Consider the following 19101-nt stretch of genomic DNA (forward strand, 5'->3'; position numbering starts at 1 on the left):
TCCAAGGGCAGCGTGCTCCTCCGAGGTACTCAGCTGTGACTGGAAGGACTGGATCCACCAGGCTTGGCCTTCTCTCATTACCTGGCCAGCTCTGCTCTGGGCTGCAGCGTCCTCTGCATCCACAGCTTGGCTTTGGGTGGGGGCTTTGCAACATGGAGAAGGGGAAAGGTCTGGGAACATTGCTTCATCGAAGCCTGTTTGGCACCTTATTCCACAAACACTCAGCCCCGTCTTTCTCCATCTCCAGCCCTTCCCAGACTTCTAGACCGTTTCTTTCTAAACACCCTTACACTACACCTCTTCTCTTGCCCTTTTTACTTTTCATGTTTTAAAACCCTTCACCAAGATTTATTTTCTCTCTCTGTCTCCCAACCATTTAAAATTAAGTTGCAGACACCATGATACTCCAGCCTTCGGTGTACCAGGGGAAACGTGTGGAGCATGGAGATATTCTTCTGCAGAATTACCACACAGCGCTCACTCTGAGGAAGTTAGCAACAGCGAGGCTGGTTCCCCGTGTCTCCTGTGCCGTGTGTATCCCTCCGATCCAGCAGCTAAGCAAAGCTGACCCATGGCATCGGTCTCTCAGGTCTCTTAGGAGTCCGTTTCTTTTCTCAGTTCTCGTGTGTGTGTCATGTTGTGTTGTGTATACGTGTACATCTGTGTGCATGGGTGGGGACTGGAATTAGCTGTGTCCCAAGATTGTGCTCCACCTTATTTTTTGAAACAGATTCTCTCGTCGAACCTGGAAGTCACCGATTTGGCTAGGCAGGCTGGCCAGCAAACCCCATGATCCTCTTGTCTCTCCATCCCTGCCCCACCCCCAACCCACCCTCTGCTCCGCCCCCAACCCACCCCCCAGAGCCGAAGTTACTTTTTACCACCTTTCCAGTTTCTCTTTTACACTTTTTTTCAATGCATAGAAGTTTATTTTAGCTTATGGAAGCTGGTGAGTCCAGAGCATGGTGCTGAACCATCTCCAGAGCTTTCTACGGGACTTGCAGGTAGCTCTAAGCCCTGAGTCTTCTCAGTGACTAGGCTGGCCAGAGACTGTCCCCAATCCAACAGGCACTCATGTGCATCTCCAACCCCGGGGAGAGGGTTTCTTGACTTTTGTAAGCTCACTTTCCCCAGACAGTGAAGTGTGTCTACTTCCTGAGGCTCACGAGCCTCCCCCTGCTTCCTGGAGGGAATGTTTCAAGTTGAAGGATATTTCTCTACAATATAATTGCACTGACACCCACTTATTGTCACTTCAGTCATTCACGATTGTGATGGTTTGAAAGAAAATGCCCCCCATAGGGAGTGGCACTTAGGAGGTGTGGCTTTGTTAGGGTAAGTGTGGTCTTGTTGGAGGAAGTTGTCACTGTGGGGTGGGCTTTGAGGTCTCCTATGCTCAAGCTATGCTCAGAGTTAGCACACAGTTGCTTCTGCTGCCTGTGGACTCTCAGCTTCTTCTCCAGCATCATGTCCGTCTGCACACCACCATTAAGAAAATGGACTAAACCTCTGAAACTGTAAGCCAGCCCCAATTAAATATTTTCCTTTGTAAGAGTTGTAGTGGTCAAGGTATCTCTTCCTAACAACAGAAACCCTAAGATAATGATAAATCGTTGTCTGAAAATATTAAAAGAAAAATCCCAGAAATCAACAATAGATAAATTTCCAATTGTTTGTAATACTGAGCCGTCTTGATGAAATTCTGCACTTTCATGCCTGAGATATGAATCACCTAACTGCCCAGAGTACCCACACTATATACACTGCCTACCTGTCATCCACTCAGCAGCCTTCTTGGTTGCCAAACCAACTGTTGTTGAATTTCAGTACATGTAATCAAGTAACCCTCACTTTACTTAGTAATGTCCCCAGAGAGCAAGAAATGGGACGTCAGTAGTTTGGAGGAGCCCAGGAGAAGCTGGGAAGTAGCTGCTTCAAGTGAGAATGTGCAGTAACAGTAAGATTTGAGGAAGACAGCACATTCACATAACTTTCATTATAATATATCATTTCAGAGGTGAGGATGCCCATCTGTTGGTAGTGGTTGCCTAATGTGCATGAAGCCCTGGGTTCTAACCCCAGCACCATAGAAGCCAGGCATGATGGCAATCATGAGATGGAGATTGGAGGATCAGGAGTTCAAGGTTATCCTCAGCTACATGGGGAGACCTTGGCTCACAAAATATATTTATCATTATAATTGATTTTGTTGTATATTATTTAGTTATATATTTTTTGTTTTGTTATATATTATTAATTATTCATGTATTTGTGACTAATTTGCAAACTAACTTTATCATAGATATATACAGAAATAATATAGTTTATGAAAGGTTCAGTATTACTTGTGACTCAGACATAAACTGGGAACATGAGAATATTGTCATAATAAAGGCAGATGTGTTTGATAGTTACAGTGCATGAGACTATATTTACTCTAATGACTTTGACAGAATTCCTTGATTCTGGTAGTCTAAATCATTAACTATATTGCTGGCTTTAATACGGTGGTTTTATAGGTGCCCTTGTCCCCACCACACTCATTAATCGGCTTTCTTCTGGGAAGACTAAACTTGATATCCTTTTATCCTTCATTCTCTCCCCCCACCCACCCCTGTTTCTCGTTTCTCCTTTCTCATAACGACAAACTCATTAATTTTTTCAGTGTGCTAATATCCATTACTATCACCGTCCTCTTTGATGCTCAAATTGTCATAGATTTGTACAGTGAAACCTCCTCCAGCTGGGTCCTGTGTCCTCTAGACATGACCCAATTAGCCTTTAGCTCTCCTTGTTTTTTTGTTTTTTGCAAAAATAAAAATGGATGTTCCAGGCTGCCTCTGTCTGTTCCTACCACTTTCTCTTGGTAAACTTTAGAGACGAATGATGGTCACAAACCAAGATACAGACAGGCACAGAGTGTGTTCATGGCTCTAAAGGAGTCCTTGCTGATTGCTGCAAGACCTGTTCAGTGGCAGATCTGGACTCTCTCTCTCTCTCTCTCTCTCTCTCTCTCTCTCTCTCTCTCTCTCTCTCAGCACAATTTATTAAAAGGTGAAGCTCTATAAGACTGCTTCAGTCCGTCCCTCTCTTTGGAGGGGCAGACCTCCACCCTGCCAACACATGCAGACATTAGTCAACAGAATCTCCACCAACGGCATCCTTAGTTAAAACCCTGATGATTAACCTTCATTCTCCGTTTGTCAGCATGGGGAATCACCTAGGAGACACACCTTCAGGCATGTCTGTGAGGAAGTTTCTAGATCCGGTTAATTAAAGCGAAAGGAACCGGAAGGTGGAGGAGAGGGATACAAAGGAATGCTCAGCAGCGCGGGAAACAGGGACACTTGGGAGCCCCGCGAAGACTCTGGAGTTTGTCCTGTCGGCTAACAAACCCAAATCATTTCTGTTGCCAGCCCACCAGGAAATATTATAATAATCTCCTCCAAAATGCATATTTATAACTGGGGGTCACCTACATAACTGGAATAAAGAGACATTTGTGTCTCTCTCTTTGGCTTTCAGACTTCTGAGACAATGGACCTCCAGTAATTAGAATTTCCCTTGCAATCTTTATTTATTTTATCATTTTTAAAATTAATTTTATTTTATGTGTATGAGTATTTTGCCTGCATGTGGGTTGATGCACCAGATGCATGCAGTGCCTGAGGGGGAGAGGCGCACTGGAGGGCATTGGATCCCCTGGACCTGGAGTTACAAATGGTTTGTCAGCTGCCCTGTGGGTGATGGGAAGTGAACCTGGATCCTCTGTAAGAGCAGCAAGTGCTCTAACTGCTGAGCCGGGCCTCTAACCCCTCCCCGGCAATCTCATTCTGGGAGAAGGGAAAGGCCGAAGCCTGGTGCCAGCCAGAGAGGGGACTGGGAAGAGGGTTCACATCATTCTGACAACTTGTTGGGCCACTTGCAGGAGAGGCTGAATGGGTTAGGGACAGGCAGAGGACCACACCCTGACCAGGCTGGCTTAGCCATTCCTGACCTCTATTTAAACCAAGACCTCATGTCAGGACCCTGAAGATGGACTTGGTTGTGGAGGGGGTCATTGAATCTCTTTGTTCTGTTTCCCAGTGTGGTCACATTGAATAAATTCACTTTCTTCTGCTTTTCACTATTAATTGTGCCTATAATTGGTCTACGAGGCTGAGCCTTGCTTGTAAGAGCTTCCAGGGCCCAGGTTCAGACGCTAATTCCAGAAATGCCCACAGCTCTACAGCTCTGTACATGAGGTTGGCATAATCAGCAGCTCTGGAGAGCAGCAGACTGGAAACTGGCCGTGAATATAAGTTCCAGATCATTGTGCTCTTGTCCTGAAGGGTGTCGTACATCCCTGGATTCCTAAGATTACAGAGTTTATTAGAAGAGTTATTAATGCTTGGGCAGACTGGGGCAATGAGGGGAGTTCAGGACCCAGTGCCAGAGACAGATTGGTGGCACAGAGGGCCTTCTGAAGAGAGAGAGATCAGGCCACGGCAGAAGTGAAGAACATTTTTCTTCTTCTTCTTCTTCTTCTTCTTCTTCTTCTTCTTCTTCTTCTTCTTCTTCTTCTTCTTCTTCTTCTTCTTCTTCTTCTCCTTCTTCTTCTTTTTGGAAACAGAGTTTCTCTGTATAGCCCTGGCTGTCCTGGAACTCTCTCTGTAGACCAGGCTGGCCTCAAACTCACAGAGATGCCCTTGCTGCCGCCGCCGCCGCCGCCGCCGCCGCCGCCACCACCACCACCACCCAGATAGGAAATCCATTCTTACAGCTTTCTGAGGATGGGAGAGGAAGAGGCGTGATGAGAGCCCTGGGTAAGGAAGCTGGTGCAGGGGGGTGAGGCAATGGCTTAGGGGTAGAGTGGCCACCACACAAGCACGGGGACCTGAGTTTGAGGCCTCACTCCCACATACAAAGCTAACACTCAGGCACTTTGTAATCCAAGCCTTGGGGTGGCAGACAGAGGAAGATTCCTGGTTTCACTGGTCAGCCAGTCCAGCTGAAGGAGTGAGCTCCAGGTCAGTGAGACACCCTGTCTCGAAAACTAAGGTGGAGAGAGACTGAGGTAGACAGCTGATATCAGTCTTTGATGCACACGCATGCACGTTTGATACACACACACACACACACACACACACAAAAGAGAAAAGGAAGGAAGGGAGGAAGGAAGGTAGGAAGGAAGGAAGGAAGGAAGGAAGGAAGGAAGGAAGGAAGGAAGGGAGAGAGAGAGAAAAAAAAAAGAAAGCTAACACAGTTCCAGGCTCATGAGGCACAAGAGAGACTCAACAGACAGGCACAATTGTATTATTATTGATATTTTTATTGAAGTTCTGTGTATATATGATAAAGTACACACACCTCAAGGCATTAATTTGCTGGCTCTTCCCATGAGTGCCCCCCCCCACACACACACACATACACACACAGCTCACCATCCCTCCACAAGCAAAGCTCTTCTAACCTCCAGCTTCTAATGCAGTCTGACTTTCCCCCAGGAGGCATGAACAAAGGTCTGTTCACCCCAGATAGGACGCCTAGGGCAGATCAAAGGAACAGTGTCACCCAAGGCAAGTTTGGGGAAACGGTGAGAATATTTGAGTTACTAACAGAGGCGTGGGAGAGTCAAAGGCGGCCGAGCCACTGAAAAGCCCACTCCAGGGTGGATGAAGACTTCCCAAAGCTGTATCACTGGCTCTCCTAGCATGCCTTGCAGGCGCCACAGCAGGTGGGAGTCTTCTCTCCTCAGCTACCGTCACCAGTTACATAGCACTGGAAGGAGCCTTGAGAATGTTAGGGTCCAGGGACTCCCAGAACCTTGCATGTTTTATTTGCTTCCTGAGTGAGTCTATGAGCCTCCCTCCCTCCTCCTCTTTCCCTGGCAATAAGTATGTAACATCCTCTACTCACTTTCCTCTCCTTAAACCTTGTTAATAGCCCTTTCTGCTCTTTGCCTGTTTTCTTTTTGCTAAGGTATGCCCAGGCTGCCCAGGAACTCAGCATGTAGTCAAGGATGGCCTTGAACTTCTGAACCCCTCGCCTCCACCTCCTGAGTGTTAGGGTTACAGGCATGCACCCCCAGTTTAAGCACTGCTGGGGATGGACCTGGCCTTTGTGCGCTAGGCAAGCACTTTGATAACTGAGCTACGTTCTCAACCCCTTGTGCGAGGCTTAAAGCAGTTCTTACAGGCCTCAGTTTATATGTTCTAAAGATGACGTAGACTGTTATATCAAACGCTAGTGTCTGCCACGGACAGAGTCCCAAGAACCACAGATGAGATCATTAGCAAGTCACTCCAGAAGCACATAATTAAGCATTGATGACTGGATCCCAGGAGCCCTGGGCTGAGACAGGGTGGAACTCAAGGAGCATTGAGGACCAGTCTCGGAGAGCAGAAAATTTTGACAGCTGATGCAATTCAGACGGGCAAGGGAAGGCATGAAGGGGCTGGGAGGTGTGGGCAAAAGGAAGACAAGAATTAATGAGGAATAGAAAATAATTTAGCAGGACAGCAAGCCCCACGAGACGTGTTCCTTCTCCAAATGTCTCATTTGTCCAGAGAGGATGAGGAAGGCCCACAGCAGCAAGGCTGGCCTCAGGAATTTCATTTCCCTGTTGCTATTCAGATTCCAAACCCGATCAATAAAAGTACAATTAGCTCACTGGATCGCAGCAGACGTGTTTAACCTTTAAGTGGTGGCCACATGCATATTAAGGCTCTGCCCTGTCCATGTCACCCCTCATATGGGTGGCATAAGTCATCGCCACATTTGACATTTGACGTTATAATGTTAGCATACCTTTTAAAATTCAGATAAAGATTATTTCAATTTTGTAAGGCTGGGAGCCAGATGTAATTGCCTTGCTCTGGACTTTAGATCTAAATCATCCTGCCAACTCCTCCTGCAGTTATTGAGGACTTTATCATTGGGGTGTGTACTGCATATACTACAAGCTGGAATGCCTCAGAGGGCCAGAGGGAAACTTGAATGCTCCCAAGAGGAAGATTGACTTTTGCTAGAGAAACCGTGAAAGTTTAATTTGGGAAAATGTTCAATCAACAAATGAATCCATCAATTGACAAGTCCGTTTGGGGAACTCCTGAATGTCCGGAGCCCTATAGCTCCCATATCAAACAGCTTTTCTATGCAAAGGGAGGGAAGGGGGAAGGGACCTTGGGGCTTTTAGGATCATGGGGCCTCGCAGGAGCTTGCCGCACGAATGCCTATTTTCGGCACACAAGACACCATCAGCAGACCAACGACACTATTGCATCCAAGTCCAGCTCGGTGAGCCAGTGGATTTACTGGGGATCCTCACAGATGAGTCGGAGACAGCGACCTCACTGAGAGGCTCAATCCCAAAGAGTGGCAGCGCATGAAAGCTGCGGCCCCAGAGCCCCCGACAGCCTGCAGACATAGTGGTTTCTCAGAGGTCTCTGCTGCCTGGCAGTTGTCTCTGCTTACGTCACTTCAGGGAGGGCCCTGTTGATCCTGTAACTTCAGGAGCCTCCGGCCTGTGATTTTTGTTGACTTCTTAAGCCCTGTTTTCACTTCCTTGATGAATCTTAGGCTTTTCCTGGCCCCTCCAGGAGAGAATGTTTCAGTTTGGATCCCCAAAACTGACACACAAAAAAAGGCCCCAGTGCCAGCACATGCTGCCCCTCAGAGCTCAGGAGGTAGAGACTGCAAATCCCTGGAGCTTACTGGCCCGCCAGCCTCACTGTTTTGGTGAGCTCCAGGTTCTGCAAGAAACCCTCTTTCAAAAAATAAGATGGAGATGGCCAGAGGAAGACACTCAACACCAGCCCCTAACTTCATTAGACATACATGCACATTACACACACACACACACACACACACACACACACACACACACACACACACTATACACACATAAAAGAGACAGAGTTTAAGCAAGAGTTTATTGGGCAAAGCTAAGTAAAACAAACAGTGTAAAGAGAGCCTGGAGTGGTCCCATCCAAGGCAAAGAGCTGCCCAGTGGGCTCAATGCTGTAGAGTTTAAAGGAGTTTTATGAATATTTATGATGTCTGTGGAATATTCATGAAGGTAAGGTGAACCCTTTTCCCTCCCAAATCATGGTGGACCAAATCACCTTCTAAGAGTCATTTTTTCCCATGATTGCCATAAAAGTGGAGGGTGTCAAAATCACAATGCAAACAATATCGTGATGACATCGGCATCCTGAGGATGCGCGTGCTTTGTTAGTGTGTGGAGAATGCCCTGGTGCCTCAGCTCCTGATAAAGTGGAGCTAACTGCAGCTGCAGGCATCTGCCTATCGGGCCTGTGGCCAGTCTGTGGCTGCAGATTTCTACAGTTACTCATCTCTATCTCCTCGCCTTCCCAGCGTCCATTCGGAGCCGCCTGGGCTGCAGACAGAGAGGAAGAAAGGCAGGCCCGCAGCCTGACCCTGCCCCTCGTGCTGTGCCATGAACTGGGGACTCACAACTGTGAACCCTCCAGCTCTGCTGAAGTCAGGAGGTGTGTAGGAGGTGGCCAGGGCTCTCCACAAATGTGATGGGAGAGGGAAAACGGGGTTCCTAAGGTGGGCAGGAGCATGGCACGTTAGGCTCCGTTCCTCACAGTGATGCAGAAACCTAAAAGACAAGCAATAAAGACATTTGAGAAGGCTTCAGTTTGATCTCCAGGAACACGAGCCGAAAAGAAGATTCCACATGAAAACAGGCTGCCCACGACTACCTTACACGGAGACTCCAAGAGTTACCGAGGAAGAAACTTAAGTGGAGTCTTATATAAAAGCTACCAGAGCTCAGGATTCTGCCAGACATTCGTTCCAGCTTGGCATCTCTGAGCTGTGTGACCTTGGCACAGTTGAACACCATCTCTGGGCCTCATCGGTGAAATGACTCAGGTAGTCCTCAAGGGTTGCAAAAACAAGCTTAGAATCTGATGCCGGGGCTGGGGCAGTGGTTCAGCAGTCGAAACCCCTGGTTGTGCCAGTACGAGGGCTGGAATTCAAGTCCACCAGAACCCCACATAAATCCCAGGTGAGCTTGGTGCCTGGGAAGACAGGGGCAAGAGAGCCCCAGAGAGAGCTGGCCAGCGAGACTAGCCACCTCCACGAGTTCTGGGTTTGACTGGGAGACCCTATGTCAGTGAGTAAGGTGGAAGGGAAGTGGAGGATGAGACCCAACATCAACCTCGGGTCTCCACGTACGTGCACACCCACACACGTATGCCCCCCAATACATGCAAAAGCATGCACCCGCACGTGCATGCACACCACACATACACACAGAAAAGGAAGCTTTATGTAGCAGATAAGAGTCTACCAAAAATCTTTAGTATTCATATTCTTGCTTGCCCTGAATTTGTCTGCCAAGGTGGGACTGAATTAGCCAGTTTTCTAAATAAAATCAATGAGGAACAAATAAAGAAGCCAAGAGCAATCTGCTCTGTGGCAAAAGGGGATGGGACAGGAGGGGAAAAAAATCCACATCTGCCCCAAGACCCATGAAAGGGACAAAAGTCTATTTCAAGCATCTACGCTGCTCTCCAAAGGGTTCTTCACAGGTTAAAACATGGAGCCTCTCAGGAGTGGCAGCCATTGGAGTCGGGATGGCATTTATATTCTTCTTGGTGAGAGAGAAGAAATTAAAGCATGTGTGTTTGTGGGGGGCGGGGGAGGGGGGGAATTGCTGGTTTTATAATCTGCCTTTTGCAAAACTCAAATCTATATTAAGGTGAAGAGCTGTGAGCTGAGGCAGCGATGAGGTTTTTCAGCGACAGCTTCATTTGTAAGTTTTGTGTGGGGCTTGAAGGTCACTCATTCTGGGGACTTCAGCCCACTTCTCGAACAGCGGTCTCCCCGCCGCCAAAGCAGGTTAGACATGGAAACAATAAATGTGAGCGGCGCACGCTCCTTAAGAGGCCTAAATTGAATTGCATTGACTTTTTACAAAGCCACAAATTGCTTATCTTATTCAAGCGCTTGAGTGTTTGCTTTTTGATGAGCTCCGGAGAAGACACCTTGCAGCCCAGCCCTCCTGTGAGTCACTGGGTTTGAGCTGTGGAGAAAAGGGCTGGGGACAAAACCCAGGGCACGTGACCTCCTCCGAGCCTTCCTCAAGAACTACTCCCCTCAGAAAGGACTTGAAAGAGCAAGGCCTTGCAGAGTGGAGCCACCCTTGCCCTAAGAGACAGTGCTGCCCTGCCTTCCTTCTGAAGCTCAGACCAGAAAACATGGGAAAGCCTAGGAGTTTCTAAAGCAGGGAAGTAAAGGAGGAGGAAAGAGGCCCGCCTGCAAGGTGGCTCAGCTGGAAAATGTGCTTGCCATGCAAGGCTGACAACCCGAGTTCAGTCCCCAGAGCCCACGTAAAAGTGAGAGAACAGACTCCATAAAGACATCCATTGACACCTGCCTGTCCACCATGGCATGCCATATCCACAAACACACACTCTGCATACACAGTCAAGAGGAGAGAAACAAGGGATCAGAAATTTCGGCAAATAGCATGTGTACTTGAATACACACGCAGGAAGCATTACGTGTGTGTGTGTGTGTGTGTGTGTGTGTGTGTGTGTGTGTGTGTGTGTGTGCACAAGTAAACAAGGCAGTCAGCGCAGGTCCCAAACTAGCAGTGTGTCTAGCCCTGGCTGCCCACAGGAACTACCAGGGAGACTCTTCCTGGTCAGAAGCTCTGGAGGGAGACTCCAAATGCCATTGTTCTTATGCCTTCTTCCCCAGGGATCTATACAGAATGACTAAGGAATTTCAGATAGCGGATGTGACTAGATACATCAGTTTTGATGGTTTGTGTGACTGGAGCTGATTGAGATGATAGGCCCGTGCTGATGGTGTGTATGTGGCCACATCAGTTACAGACATCCACAATGTCACTTCCCCAACAGCTGCACAGAAGCTCTCTCTGCTTCCTGATGGCAGATACTATGTGACTAGCTGGCTCACCTTGCTGCCACCATGCCTCCCTTGGATGGACTTTCAACTGTGAGCAAAACAACCCTTTTTCCCTTAAGTTGCTTTCCCAGGTCTTTTGTGACATCAGTGAGCAAGTAACTAAGACATCCTGTGGGTGAGAGGTTTCAGATGGCCTCTAGTGCCAAGGGTTGCCTTGCCTGGGACCCTGAGATTTGCACTGGCTGTTCCTGTACCCTGGGGGATGGTGTGGTGGTGTGAATGAGAATGGCCCCCACAGGCTTGTATATGAGAATACTTGGGTCTCCAGCTGGTGGAACCTTTTGGGAAAATTTAGAAGGTGTGGCCTTGTTGGAGGAGGTTTGTCACTTGGGGTGGGCTTTGAGGTTTCAAAAGTCTAGGCTATTCTCAGGTAGCTCTGTCTGCCTCATGCTTGTAGGTCAAGATATGAGCTCTCAGCTAGTGCTCCAGCACCATCCCTGCCTGCCTGCTTCTATGCTCACTGCCACGACCATCATGGACTCTAACTCTCCGAAACTGAAAGCCCCAAATAAACTCTTCTGCAAGCTGCCTTGGTCATAGTGTCTTATCCCACAATAGAAAAGTAACTAGGACAGAGGGGAAGAGTGCTAATTCCCGTTCTAGATGCTTCTTTGACGAAGGAGTATGAACAACTCCTCCCAACACAAGAGAGCAACGGGTAGACCCACACCCTGCTTCAGCCTGGGGTCCCCGGCCCCAAATAATTCCCCTGCTAGGTTCCCTCTTGGAATTCTTTGGATCCCAAAGTAGCACACAGGCCTGTGGAGAACCTGGTGTGTGGGGGTGTTTAAGGCACATCACTGGCCATGCTTACCCACACAAGGCATTCTAGAGGTGAGAAGGCGCCTCACAAGGCCTTGATCTGTAACTAACTGTCAGCTGTTCTCCCTCCTATTCCCATCCCCCTCCCAACTCACACCTCACACGTTCACATACACACCCACACTCCCCACACACAGCCACACACAGCACCCACTTCTTACAGAATTCTTGCATCAGATTAAAAAGGTTCTTATGTTGCCTCTTTCTCCCCTCTTCTCTCCCTCCCTCCCTCCCTCCTTTCCTCCCTCTTTCCCTGCATCCATCCATCCATCCATCCATCTATTTACTTTTTTTTTAACTATTGTTGTTGCTGTTGAGACAGGGTCAGGTCTCACTTTGTAGCTTTGGCTGGCTTGGAATTCACTAGGTAGACCAGGCTGGCCTGAAATTCACAGAGCTCTGCCTGCCTCCACCCCCCCCACACACACACACCCCGGCCAAGTGCTAGGATCGAAGGTGTCAGCCACCATGCCTGGCCCCTGAAAATTCTTTCTTAAGGGTTATGACCTCAAATTTGAACCTTTAGTGGTGGAACCCCACGTACTTTGCTGCAGACATTTTGTATCTGGAGCTCTAAAGAAACCGTCACTGAAATAAAGCCCACAGAGCTCTCCAGTACTCTGGGGAGGCAGTTCATAGGCTTCAGCACATAATAGCATTTCTTCTTATCCTTCAGAGAAACAAAGGGGGCCTGTTGCACTTGCCTGTCTCCACAAATAAAATGTGCCAATACCCACTCTGTGTATGTTCATATGTTTGTGGATGCATACATGTGTGCAGATGTGTGTTCACGTGTGTGCAGATGCACATGGAGACCAGAAGCCAACCTTAGGTGCCACCCACCTTGGTTTTTTGAGATTGTCTCTCATAGGACTGGAACTCACCTATCCAGTTGGTCAGCAAACCACGGGAATCTTGCTGTCTCTACCTCCCCTGGCACAGGGATTATAAGCATGTGCCACCAGTCCTGACTTTGATACACAGGTCCTGGGGTAGAACTCAGCCCTGTGCTTCCATGACAAGCCTTGTATTGACTCAAACCTCCAACGCCCACTCTTGCTGTGCAGGGATTTCTTTTTCAAGACACCACAGTCATTAGATCCCACAAACACACAAGATTAGTCCCATTTTACAGTTTGGGAAACTGAGCACCGGAGAGGTTATGCATCCTACCCCAAACCACACAGCTGGTTAATTGTTGTGGCTAATTATTTGAGACAGAGTCTTATATAGCCCAGGCTGGCTTCAAACTTGCTGTGTAGCAGAAGATGAGCTTGAGCTGCCGAGCACTGGGATTTACAGCTGTGTGCCACCATGCCCAGTTTATGTGATGCTGAGGACCAAACTCAGGGTTTCATCCTCTCAGGGTAAGTGCTCTCCCTATGGTGAGCATTTGTGAGTTCTTTTGCCTTTCCCTGGGGAGGAGCCTGTTTGGAATGCTGGGAGGTACTAAGCTAAGTTAGGAAGATTCTCCCCTCCCACGACAGGGAAATGTTGAGTGTTGCATCAGTCATGAGAGTTCTTCAAAGACCCATAAACTCTGAGTCATGAGTTCAAGACTTCTAAGCCAGGCAGAGTGCCTTGTGCCTATAACCCCAATACTGGAGAGGTGCAGGAAAGAGGATTGCCATAAGTTCTAGACCAACATGGGTCACTCAGTAATTCCAGGACAGCTGTGACTAGAGCCAAATTATTGTGGGGAAAAAATCTTTGAGAAATTAACTAATCGATAGATGGGTGAATGCATGAGTAAGTATATGTATGGGTAGGTGAGTAGATGGTAGATGGTAGATGGATATATGAATAGGTAGATAGGTGAGTGGATGGGTAGATGGATGGATAGATGGATGGATGGGTGGATGGATGGATGATGTGGGAAGCAATTGGATAGGTGGCAGAGAAACAAGGTAATCCATGAAAAGAGAACAAGAAATATGACTGATAATGTGTGGAAACACACACACACACAAACAGATGGAAACATGATAGTTGAAAACCATTCCACCTGGCCAGCACACCTGCAGCTCCCCAGCTCTCCCCTGGGCCTTTGCACACACAGCGCCTTATCTCGGTGCCTCTTTGGCAGCACAGTGCTCCACTTCCTTCCCTTTGCAGGCTGGGTTGTTGCCTGTTTGAACCTCAGAGGCCTTTCCTGACCTCCCAGGCAGAGCTCTGCCCATGGTGCTATTCTAGCACTTAAAATCCTGGGGGGATTAACTGTGGGTCTTGTTTGCCCTTGTCAGCTAGACTGAGCTGTGGAGGCAAGGTTGTGGTCTGTGCCCACACTTTGCCCATTGCTCATGAAAGGGGCTCACTCTACTATACGTAATCCTACATGCACATGGGAGATAGGTATGGGGGGGCTTCTGTTCTGGGGATCTTCCTGGAGCCAGCTGCAGGACCCCTTCCTCAGAGATTCACACACACACACACACACACACACACACACACACACACACACACACAGTGGCTGTTCCCTCTGGGCTCTGTGAAGATGTTCAAAGTGCCAGGTGACAGTGTGCCCCGCTCCTAGAGAGTGATTGCCCTGGGCCTAAGTGATTGCTCCGCAGGCCCCAGGTGCAGCACCAGCAGGGGGGTGGCACAGAGAGACCTCCACACCCACCTCCTGTTAGTGCTAACAAAGACAGATCGGATGCAGCCGCTGGAGTGCTTTGCCTGTTAACTGTTAAGTAGCGACTGATTGTTCCAAAGTTGACAAGTGACAAGGAATGAGGTGTCAGGTGCTTCCAAGAGCCCTCCCCTAAGGGGTAGCAGGGACCAGACTCTGTGTAGGGGACTATCTGATAGAGAGACTCATGTCTCAGAGACAGACTGGGGGGTTCCCATCTTGCTTCGTTCTGACCCTTGATCTAGCCCACATGACCTTGGTCTTCCCCCACTCAAAAAAAAAAAAAAAAAAAAATGTGCTCCCCAGCTCAGGGAACATTTCCAGACTGCTCATCCTCAGTTCAGCTCTCAGGGGTGTCACAATGGAAGGTGCCAGCTGGTGGCAATGAAGACATTATTAGGGGATTGAGAGTGCAGGATTCTTGGAATTCGTTTAGCTCCAACCCCCTCCTGGGGACCCTTCCCTATTGCCGGTTCTGTTTTCTAAGTTCATCATGCCCAGAGCCCACAGCCAAGAATGCAAGTCCAACCCAGCCCCTCTGGGGATTCCTCGGCCATTTTTGGCTATGTGAGTGTGCACACACACACATGTATGCATGTTCATGTGAGGGGTACATGTGTACAAAGGCCGTGGAATCAGCCACAAGAGTCATTCCTCAGGCACTGTTTCTCTCCCGCACCCCTGTTTTGTGAGACACGGTCCCTCACTTCAACCTGGAACATTCTAAGTAGACGAGGCTGGCCATGAAAGCAGATATCCCCGTTTGCGCCTTCCCAGTGCTGGGATAGCGAACATGCACCACGCCTGGCTTTTTATGCGGGTTCTAAGGATCAAATTCAAGGGTTTTTGGCCGACTGAGCCATCTACTCAGCCCCATTCTTTTCTCTAAGGACAAAACACGCTGGGGTCCAGTTTTACCCACCCACATCCAATCTGTGAGACAGCCCGGTAAAGCTGACCCGACCAAAGCAGGGAGGAAAAGGCATTTTCTCCTATTCCGCTCCACATCCTCCAGCGGCTCCAGCATCCTCTGCAGAAGCCCCTGGTTCCAGCACACAGCTGGAGGAAGACACAGGACGCCCACAACTCTTATTAGCATTCAGTCACACCAATGGGCTCCTCCAACCTGTGCCATCTGTTGAGTTGCCTGTGCTATGTGGCTACTGCCCTCCCAGCAAGGTTAAGGGCAGTCATCTGGCTTCCTGGGACGTTTGTGAGCAGCATGTCAGGCCCCGGCAGACACCGGGTAAGAGTGGGTCATGTGATTGATGGGGCCCTCTGTGCCCGAGCATGCACAGCCCTTCCTAGGCTCCCGCCAACTGGCCGGCAGCCTTTCAACACCACCTTGCACTCTTTCCCTTATAAATTCAAATAAATGGATGTGACCTGAGGAGTCAATGTGCTCGCTAATTTATATCAATGAACAAGATCAAGGCCAAGAAAGTGCAGAGACTGGATCCTGAGCTCTGCCCTAGGACATGTCAAGCTGGTGTGGTTTCATACTCGTGGGGTTACAGTGATGTTGCTTTCTACCTTGGGCAGTGACTGAGAACAAAATGTCTTTGTTTATGACAGCAGCATCAGTGAGTCCTCCCCAAAATTCATGCGCTCCAAGGTAGTGACGGTAAGGTGGTGGGACCCTTAAGAGGTAGGGGCAGAGGAAGAGGCAGCTGTGTCATCGGAGGCCCCGCCCCCTGAAGATTGAGGTAGCTATTAGAGAACTCCGAGTACTTCCCTAGAGAGCCTTCATACAGGAGGAAGCCTGACCTCTGCATCCCTTGGCTTGCTCTCTCCCCATGTGACTGTCCCATCGCTCTCACACTTGCTCATGTTATGACGACCTGCACCAGGTGACAAGCCAGACGGCCGGCTCACCACAGGCTGGAACAAGGAAGTCACTGGATCTTGGACTTGGAGCATCTAAAATGGCTATTTAAATAAGCCTCTTTGCTTTTGTTTTTCTTTTCTCTTTTCGTGTGTGTGTGTGTGTGTGTGTGTGTGTGTGTGTGTGTGTGTGTGTGTTTGCATAAGCATAGGCACACGTGGGGCATTCACAGTGTGTGTGTGTGTGTGTATGTGTGTATGCACGTTTGCATAAGCATAGGCACACTTGGGGTATTCACTGTGTGTGTGCATGTGTGTGCATGTGTGTATGCACACATGAGGTGTTCATGGTGTGTGTATGTGTGTGTTTACATAAGTATAGGCACACATGAGGTGTTCACGGTGTGTGTGTGTGTGTGTGTGTGTGTGTATGCATGTGTAGGGTAGAGGTTAACATCAGGAGTCTTGCTCAGTTGCTCTCGACTTTATCCACTGCAGTGGGGTCTGTCACCTGAATCCAGAGCTCTCTGGTACAGCTAGTCTCGCTGACCAGCCTGGTCCAGGGATCCCTTGGCTCTACCTTCCATGTGTCAGAACCACAGGTGTGTCACCAGGCCCACGTGGAACTTGTGCAAGTTCTGGGGATCCAAATTCCTCACACTTACTGCTTTTACTACTTGTACGGCAGGCACTTTAACCAGAGTCTTCTCATCAGCCCTAAGCCTCTTTTCCTCTTCTTTTTTTTAAAGATATTGTTACTATTTTTAACTAGGTGTGTGTGTGTGTGTGTGTGTGTGTGTGTGTGTGTGTGTGTGTCCATAGGAGTGTAGGTGCCCAGAGGCATCAGATCCCCCTAGAGCTGGAGTTACATGTAATTGTGACCTGCCCACAGGGTGCCCACGGGTGGTGGAAACTGAACTCAGGTCCTCTGCAAGAGCAGAATGTGTTCCTAACCTCAGCACCATCTCTCGGGACTCTAAACCTCTTTTCTTTACATAGTATCTGGCCTCAGGCCTTTTGATACAGTAACAGAAAACAAACTAAGTCACTCCTGAGGATTCTTCTGCCATTCCTGAAATTACAATGGCAAGCTGGAGTCAGGCCCTCTCACACGAAGCTTTAATCAAGAATATGCCCCCACAGACTTGTCTACAGGCCAATTTGATGGAGGCAATTCCTCAGCTGAGGTTCCCTCTTCCCTGTGGTATGAGGCAGAGATCTTTCTTCTAAAGTGAAAGGTAAGTTGTGGCACCCGGCCCCTCCTACCACCAAGAAAGAAGCACAATGCTTAGTGGGCCTATTTGGGTTTTGGAGACAGCACATTCCTCCCTTTTTACTTCTGCCCATATGCCAAGTGACTCGGAAATCTGCTGGCTTTGAGGAGGGGCCTCAAAGTGAAGGTTCTTCAGCAGGTCCAGGCTGCTGGGTAGGCAGGCTACTCGACCACTTAGACCATATGACCCAGCAGACCCAATGGGCCTTGAGATGTCAATGGCAGGAAGGGATACCTTGGGAAGGCTTGGAAGTCCTCCATAGGTGAATCCTAACAGAAGCTCTTGGGATCTGGGGACAAAGCCTTGCTGTCACCTGCAGACTGATCTCTCTTTGAGAGACAACTCTTGGCCTGTTATTTGGCCTTAGTGGAAACTGAATGTTTGACAATGGGCTACTGGGTTACCATGTGACCCAAGCTGGGCATGAATTGGGTATTTATTATCTGACCCACCAAGCAATAAAGTTGGATGTGCACAGCAGCAACATATCACCAAAATGGAAATGGCATATATGTGATGGGGCCCAAGAAGGTCCTGAGGACACAAGGAAATTACATGAAGAAGTTGCCCAAATGTCTATGGTTCTTATTTCTGTTACAGTGACTTATGTCTATGGTGGTATTTTATTTGTACTGAAATGTGATTTTCATTGTATGTTAATAAATAAAGTTGCCTGGGGGTCAGAGCTATTGGAGCCATAGCAAGAGCATGGTGGTGGTGGCGGCAGCGGTGGCAGCAGTGGCGGCACACACCTTTAATCCCAGCACTTGGTAGAAGAGCTAGGTAGATCTCTGTGTGTTCAGGGATACAGCCAGCATTGGAGACATATGCCTTTAAGACCTGGAGGGCGGTACTTAGAGGCAGTGATGAGGCAGTCATGTGTTTGGGTTTACAACCAATGAGAAGACAGAACAGAAAGACTATTTAAGGACAGACACACAGGAAGTAGCTCTCTTTCGGGGAAGCTAGGAGCACTGCAGGAGGTAAGATTTTAGCTCTGAGCTCTGACCTCTCGGTTTTCTCTTTTACATTGGTTCTGTGTTTCTTATTTTAATAAGACGGTTGGTTACATCTACATATGTCCCCAATTCTACGCCTATGGCCTTATGGGGTATGCCCTATGATCAGTTGACAGAGGGGAGAAAGAGAAGACTAAGGCCTGGTTCACAGGTGGTTCTGCATGCTATTCAGACACCACACTGAAGGAGAGAGCTGCAGCATTACAATCCACCAGAACACTGGTGAAGGGAAATTCTCATAGTGCACAGAACTTTGGGCAATACACATGCTCATGCATGTCAATTGAAAGGAGAAATGGCCAGATGTGTGATTGTTTACCATTTCACACTGTAGCCCGTGGTTTGGTTGTATGGCCAGGAACTGGGAAGGAACATAATTGGAAAATCGGTGAAAAGGACATTTGAGGGAGAAAGTTAGATAGAGCTCTCCAAATGGACAAAGGATGTTATCCTTTCCTTGGGTCCCAGGTAAATGCTCATCAAAAGGTAACTTGAGCAGATGAGGTAAATAATCATGTAAATAGGATGACCCCTTCTGTGGACAGTCAACCTCTTTCTCCAGCTATCCCTGTCATTGCCCAAT

The sequence above is a fragment of the Peromyscus leucopus genome, chromosome 15 (genome assembly GCF_004664715.2).
Source record: "Peromyscus leucopus breed LL Stock chromosome 15, UCI_PerLeu_2.1, whole genome shotgun sequence".
In the NCBI taxonomy this organism is placed as follows: Eukaryota; Metazoa; Chordata; class Mammalia; order Rodentia; family Cricetidae; genus Peromyscus; species Peromyscus leucopus.